The sequence below is a fragment of the Gigantopelta aegis genome, chromosome 3 (genome assembly GCF_016097555.1).
Source record: "Gigantopelta aegis isolate Gae_Host chromosome 3, Gae_host_genome, whole genome shotgun sequence".
Taxonomy (NCBI): Eukaryota; Metazoa; Mollusca; class Gastropoda; order Neomphalida; family Peltospiridae; genus Gigantopelta; species Gigantopelta aegis.
The window spans coordinates 24,032,393-24,040,695 of NC_054701.1; positions in this window are offsets into that span (position 1 = coordinate 24,032,393).

Here is an 8,303-nt window from a genome sequence, read left to right on the forward strand (position 1 = left end):
TAGTACCATCACGTCCGTTTACTGCTATAGTACCATCACGTCAGTTTACTGCTATAGTAAAATCAATGCTGTTTTCACGTCCGTTTACTGCTATAGTACCATCACGTCAGTTTACTGCTATAGTACCATCACGTCAGTTTACTGCTATAGTAAAGTCAATGCTGTTTTCACGTCCGTTTACTGCAGTAGTACCATCACGTCCGTTTACTGCTATAGTACCATCACGTCAGTTTACTGCTATAGTAAAGTCAATGCTGTTTTCACGTCCGTTTACTGCAGTAGTACCATCACGTCAGTTTACTGCTATAGTACCATCACGTCAGTTTACTGCTATAGTAAAGTCAATGCTGTTTTCACGTCCGTTTACTGCAGTAGTACCATCACGTCCGTTTACTGCTATAGTAAAGTCAATGCTGTTTTCACGTCAGCTTACTGCAGTAGTACCATCACGTCCGTTTACTGCTATAGTAAAGTCAATGCTGTTTTCACGTCAGCTTACTGCAGTAGCATCATCACGCCAGTTTACTGCAGTAGTACCATCACGTCAGTTTACTGCTATAGTAAAGTCAATGCTGTTTTCACGTCCGTTTACTGCAGTAGTACCATCACGCCAGTTTACTGCTATAGTATAGTCAACGCTGTTTTCACGTCCGTTTACTGCAGTAGTACCATCACGCCAGTTTACTGCAGTAGTACCATCACGTCCGTTTACTGCAGTAGTACCATCACGTCCGTTTACTGCAGTAGTACCATCACGTCCGTTTACTGCTATAGTAAAGTCAATGCTGTTTTCACGTCTTTTTACTGCAGTAGTACCATCACGTCCGTTTACTGCTATAGTAAAGTCAATGTTGTTTTCACGTCCGTTTACTGTAGTAGTACAAACACGTCCGTTTACTGCTATAGTAAAGTCAGTGCTGTTTTCACGTCCGTTTACTGCAGTAGTAACATCACGCCCGTTTACTGTATAGTAAAGTCAATGGTGTTTTCACGTCAGCTTACTGCAGTAGTACCATCACGTCAGTTTACTGCTATAGTAAAGTCAATGGTGTTTTCACGTCCGTTTACTGCAGTAGTACCATACGTTAGTTTACTGCTATAGTAAAGTCAATGCTGTTTTCACGTCCGTTTACTGCAGTAGTATCATCACATCAGTTTACTGCTATAGTAAAGTCAATGCTGTTTTCACGTCAGCTTACTGCAGTAGTATCATCACGCCAGTTTACTGCAGTTGTACCATCACGTTAGTTTACTGCTATAGTAAAGTCAATGCTGTTTTCACGTCCGTTTACTGCAGTAGTATCATCACATCAGTTTACTGCTATAGTAAAGTCAATGCTGTTTTCACGTCCGTTTAATGCAGTAGTACCACCACGTCAGTTTACTGCAGTAGTACCATCACGTCAGTTTACTGCTATAGTAAAGTCAATGCTGTTTTCACGTCCGTTTACTGCAGTTGTACCATCACGTCAGTTTACTGCTATAGTAAAGTCAATGCTGTTTTCACGTCCGTTTACTGCAGTAGTACCATCACGCCAGTTTACTGCTATTGTATAGTCAATGCTGTTTTCACGTCCGTTTACTGCAGTAGTACCATCACGTCAGTGTACTGCTATAGTACCATCACGCCAGTTTACTGCTATAGTAAAGTCAATGCTGTTTTCACGTCCGTTTACTGCAGTAGTAACATCACGCCCGTTTACTGTATAGTAAAGTCAATGCTGTTTTCACGTCCGTTTACTGCAGTAGTACCATCACGTTAGTTTACTTATAGTAAAGTCAATGCTGTTTTCACGCCAGCTTACTGCAGTAGTACCATCACGTCCGTTTACTGCTATAGTAAAGTCAATGTTGTTTTCACGTCTGTTTACTGCAGTAGTTCCATCACGTCCGTTTACTGCTATAGTAAAGTCAATGCTGTTTTCACGTCCGTTTACTGCAGTAGTAACATCACGTTCGTTTACTGCTATAGTAAAGTCAATGCTGTTTTCGCGTCCGTTTACTGCAGTAGTACCATCACGTTCGTTTACTGCTATAGTAAAGTCAATGCTGTTTCAACGTCCGTTTACTGCAGTAGTACCATCACGTCCGTTTACTGCATAGTAAAGTCAATGCGGTTTTCACGTCAGCTTACAGGCACTACTAAACCAAATAACTTCCGGCTGGGTCAAAGTTCGAGGTACACCCAACTTTTGATAGAGAAATTGACACTACAAGTCCTGTGATTTATATATAAATGTGAGTGTGTTGGTTGTAAAAAAAATAGTTTCATGTGGGCAAAAAATGTATGCAATTTTATTTCATCTAGTAACACTGTGTCAAGTAGCCGTGTACTTGAAACATGTATGGGGTACTCATATTTTGTACGGAACTAGGGTAGTCATAGACGCTACCCGTTATCTCCCAATGTTTTCTGATTCACTTTAAGGGTGAGGGGTGGTAGTACTTATATCCGTGGTGTTTCTGTCGATTGATATACTGCAGGTAGGGGTTTTAGCCACATATATGACTTTTGTCGTCTATGGGATTTGATTTGGTAGTATACACCCTAAAGCAGTAATACTGTCGACACTAAAGTTTGTGCAGTACAGCATTCCAGTCAATATTATAATCACCTTTGATATAAACTCAAGCTTTATATGGTTTTAAAATAAGTAATGTGCAGTTTATCTGATATCAAGTTCAGCGTTTAATGTTACCGTTAAAGTTTGTTTTGTTTAACGATACCACTAGAGCACATTGATTTATTCATCATCGGCAATTGGATGTCAAACATTTGGTAATTCTGATATATACTCTTCAAAAAAAGAAACGCAAAAGGGTACAAATGGGTTATAACTCCGATTTTATGTTTCCTACCGGTTCATGCTTTGTGAATATAAGGTCATTGCATGTCCCAAACACATTCCCACGGTTACATTCGATAAAACGCAGCTACTGTACAATAAAGTTCCAAAATGTGAATATTCGCAAAAACGCAGCCACGTGCAAACCATGTCACCACTGCACGTGCGTTGTCTGCACGTGCAACATAAACACCGACAGTATAAAAGTGCAGGGTGTTCGCTTGCCTGGCCTCTGTATCTGGCCGACAGTTGACAATCCAGGACATGCCACGTCTCAGTGAACCGCAGAGAAACAATGCCATCGGCCGACTAGACGCAGGCGAATCCAGAACGGCCGTTGCCAGGGCATTCCATGTGTCCCCAAGCACCATCTCCAGACTGTGGGACCGTTACCAGCAACATGGATCAACACGTGACCTCCCTAGATCCGGTCGACCACGGGTCACTACCCCCGGGCAGGACCGCTACATCCGGGTACGCCACCTTCGGGAACGATTGACTACTGCCACCTCCACAGCCGCAGCAATACCAGGTTTGCGCAGGATATCCGACCAGACCGTACGGAACCGCCTACGTGAGGTAGGAATTCGTGCCAGACGTCCAGTTCGAGGTGTCATCTTAACACCACAACACCGTCGACTCCGACTGCAGTGGTGCCAGATTCATCGACAATGGCCTCAACTGCGATGGAGACAGGTGTGGTTCAGTGACGAGTCCCGATTTCTGCTCCGACGTCATGATGGAAGATGTCGCGTGTATAGGCGTCGTGGTGAACGTTATGCGGAAAACTGCGTGCAGGAAGTGGACAGATTCGGCGGGGGTAGTGTCATGGTGTGGGCAGCCATCTCACACACTGGCAGAACTGACCTGGTCCACGTGCAGGGCAACCTGAATGCACAGGGCTACATTGACCAGATCCTCCGGCCACACATCGTTCCAGTTATGGCCAACGCCAACGCAGTGTTCCAACATGACAACGCCAGGCCTCACACAGCACGTCTCACAACGGCTTTCCTACAGAACAACAACATTAATGTCCTTCCTTGGCCATCGATATCACCGGATTTGAACCCAGTTGAGCATCTATGGGACGAGTTGGACCGACGCCTCCGACAGCGACAACCACAGCCCCAGACCCTGCCCGAGCTGGCAGCAGCCTTGCAGGCCGAGTGGGCCACCATCCCCCGGGACGTCATCCGTACTCTGGTTGCTTCAATGGGCAGGCGGTGCCAGGCAGTTGTCAACACACGCGGAGGCCACACCCGGTATTGACTCCAGATGACCTTGACCTTGGTGGTGTGTCCTATCACTTACTCACAATGGACTAGAGTGAATTGTGAACAATCCTGCAACATTTGGTAATTATCGGACTCACCATTCAATAATTAAATCAATTCTCCAAATGTTACGACAATGTGGTTTTGCGTTTCTTCTTTTGAAGAGTATATATATAGTCATAGAGGAACCTGCTACATTTTTACGTTTGTAGCAAGGGCTTTTTTATATGCACTTTCCCACAGAGAGCACAGCACATATCACGGCCTTTGACCTGTTGTTGGGACAGGGAAAAAGCCCCAATCAGAGAATAGGTCTAGTTATTTGTGTATGAATTGGTGTCAGTTTCAACGTTTAATACTCACTTCATATCCGATTGTTTTCCAAAAATAGCAAACTAATGAATATTTGGCGGTTTCTCATTTTAAAAAGAAGTCAAGTTACTTTATAATACTTGTTAGTTCATCCACGAGAGACGGATGTGAAATTACCGATCGTGTAGAGAAACCAACAATATACAAGAAATAACGATATTACGTTGATCTAATACACGATGTCGTATAACACGTTAGCAGCTGTCAATCAACCAATTATAAATGAAACAAATTTAGAAAGAAAGAAAAGAAACAATTTTAGAAAGAAAGAAACGAAACACATTTAGAAAGAAGAAAAAAAAGACCTCTTACAAATCTGTCAGTTAACGACTTTACAAAAGAAACAAATATTTTTAACCCTTTAACCTTGTTAAAAGTAAATCGGAAAGAGGTTTTCGGTAATTGTGTTCGATGACGTCAGAGGTCTGATTTGAATATCATCGATTTGCTTCTAAGGATTCCCGTCATCAAATGCAGTTGGTTTCGAGCCCGAAGCCCCAAACAGAGAAACAGAGAAACGATCAAAAACGAATTTGACATTTTGTTTCCACTGTAATTAGATTTGCTTTCTGAAAAAGGAGAAAGAAACAAAAAGAGAAAAAGAGAAAGTATGGTTGTATCATTTGAAATGAAATGGAGACGGGGAATTGGCCGGATTCAGTTTTGTTGTCTTGATAGTTACTTTGTAAAGAAACTTGAATGTGATGTGGTTTTGTCTTGATCGTTACTTTGTGAAGGAACTTGAATGTGATGTGGTTTTGTCTTGATAGTTTCTTTGTGAAGGAAGGAACTTGAATGTGATGTAGTTTTGTTTTGATAGTTACTTTGTGAAGGAACTTGAATGTGATGTAGTTTTGTTTTGATAGTTACTTTGTGAAGGAACTTGAATGTGATGTGGTTTTGTTGTCTTGATCGTTACTTTGTAAAGAAACTTGAATGTGATGTGGTTTTGTCTTGATAGTTACTTTGTGAAGGAACTTGAATGTGATGTTGGTTTTGTTGTCTTGATAGTTACTTTGTGAAGGAACTTGAATGTGATGTGGTTTTGTTGTCTTGATAGTTACTTTGTGAAGGAACTTGAATGTGATGTGGTTTTGTCTTGATAGTTTCTTTGTGAAGGAACTTGAATGTGATGTAGTTTTGTTTTGATAGTTACCTTGTGAAGGAACTTGAATGTGATGTAGTTTTGTTTTGATAGTTACTTTGTGAAGGAACTTGAATGTGATGTGGTTTTGTTGTCTTGATCGTTACTTTGTAAAGAAACTTGAATGTGATGTGGTTTTGTCTTGATAGTTACTTTGTGAAGGAACTTGAATGTGATGTTGGTTTTGTTGTCTTGATAGTTACTTTGTGAAGGAACTTGAATGTGATGTGGTTTTGCAGGCTACCAGCATTGATGTATTTAGTAGTAGGTACTACAGTGTCCAAATATCAGGCCTCAAAGAACTCTGATTCTAATCACTTGATAGATTCTACCCGTTCACAGTATTGTTGCGTATACACCACTTACCTCATTGCCATGGTGTCCTTTGTTAAACAGTATAACCTGATACACTTATCTTTTTGTATTGAAAATAGTAGGTGTTCAATTTATCATCATCAGACATATACACATTTATCAGTACAGCTCTTAACATGCATGGATACATTTACAAATAGGTTCAGTGTCCCCAACACATTGAGGATCATGATATCTTGTACACATTTTCGATTCATTATTATCTGCCATAAAGAGATATCTATCATAATTAGCTTGACCTAAAATGGGGGTATCCACATCTCAGAATCACTAGATTGATGCCTCAGATTTCCCACAACCAAACATATATGGGTAGTGATTCATACGCATCGGAAAGAGTGGGTACAACTAACACCTACCGCAAAAATGAGTGAGATGGATACTCAAACTCAAACAGGTATTTTGCTTAGCACTATATTATACTCACTAGTTGTGTAATCCCTGGCACTGTGTCTTTAAGGTAACAGAGTGACCGTGGCTAGGTTATCAAGTTATCAAGTTATCAACAGCAAGCTTGTTCATTCTTCAGTACCATATTTACCTCTCTCAACACATTTGATTGACAAACGGTTGAATAAATCTATCTAACCAAACATACCTATTAGAGTCATAGTTTGTAAAGGTAGGAAATGAAACTGCTTTCAATCATGCTCACGTGCAAGACTTATGTGACACGCTGTTTGATTCTTATGTAGAGAACAACCAGAGAAGAATAGGCGTAGGAGAAGAGGGATATTAAGAAGTCAACCCCAGCCGCCGCCACCACCACCACCACCACCCTAGTGCTGATGCAAAGCTTCATATTCTAGCAAAATCGATGGAGACATTCGGGTAAAATACGCTGGCACGAAAACGTTTCAGTAAGAACATGTATTTCCCTTCATTCTTCTCATAATATTAGTAACTGTTTGGTAGTAATGCAAATATGAATAAATGTTTTTATCCAGTTTCAAGCATTCGGGTAACAATTAATTCTCCCCCCCCCCCCTTATAAATATGGTAAACTATATGGCTACTTGAACAACTGTATAAGTGATGATTCAAACAATGATGACAATATTAAAACAGGAAATGAAAAAAACGAACATGTTTGAGTTATATAATGAATAAGTGTATATAATAACAATAACAGCTGATGCATAATTATTATTCCAAGTGGTAATACAAACGTATTTATGTAAATTCATAATGTTAATATAATTTCTCCGGAAGTGTACTATTTGTTCCACCCTTGATAACATACATGACACATGTTTCTTAAACACCTGTTACAGTGAGTCTTGACAACTACACAACAATGAAAGACTAAACTTCCTCGCAATTAAATGTCTCGCTAACCTTAAATTTATTCCATGTCGCTCATAGTTACATCCAGATATGTTCAATGCATGTTAAAGGCAAATTAATTAATTTTACTTTTAATTTAATAAATTTAATAAATTTCAAATTGCCTTCAAATGAACAGAGATGCAACTATAAATCGGGTTTAATTGATCCAAGACTTATATCCTGTACAAAATTGACATAAATGCGATAACTTGATATAAATATGCGAAATTAATAGTATTTTAATTAAACATTATAACTTTGAAATACTTTTGTAAACATGCATTGTAATAAACATACATAGGTGCAACTGTAAACCAAGTTTCATTGATGTAGGACTCTTAGTTTTTGAGAAATAGAACTAAACGTTTTAACGTTCAAGCCATATAAACATTGACACCGTCGGCAACGTCGCCGAAACCGTAATATCTATATCTTCCTTTTTTTATCTACGTCATTACAAGAGAAAAATAAATTTACTCTAAAACATTATATTCTGTTATTTTGCATCTGTTGTGATACAACTTTCCATAAAACCAGTTTTAGAAAAGTGTAAGGTGCCCATGTAATATGTGCCCTATATAAAATTCTCAATGGATTTCGCAGAGCACACCAACATTTCATAACTTCTGAGATGATAAACTTGAAACAAAAAACGGTTTAAAAAGTATAGCAGACGGGTTCACCGTTTTAACCATTTTTAGCTTGGATCCCTGACTATTAGTCGTGGAACACTTGTTTGAAGTGCCATGGGTCTCGTTCCCCTCCATTCCAATCAGTGCCCAGCGACACCAAAAGCCGAAACATATTTTCAAAGTGTATGTAAAAAGATTCCTTGCTGATTTTTAGTAGATGTAATTTATGTGGGAAAAGTGAGGAGCGGTAAAGCGCTTGCTTGATGCGCGGTCGGTCTAGGATCGATCCCCGTCGGTTGGCCCATTCGGCTATTTCTCGTTCAAACAA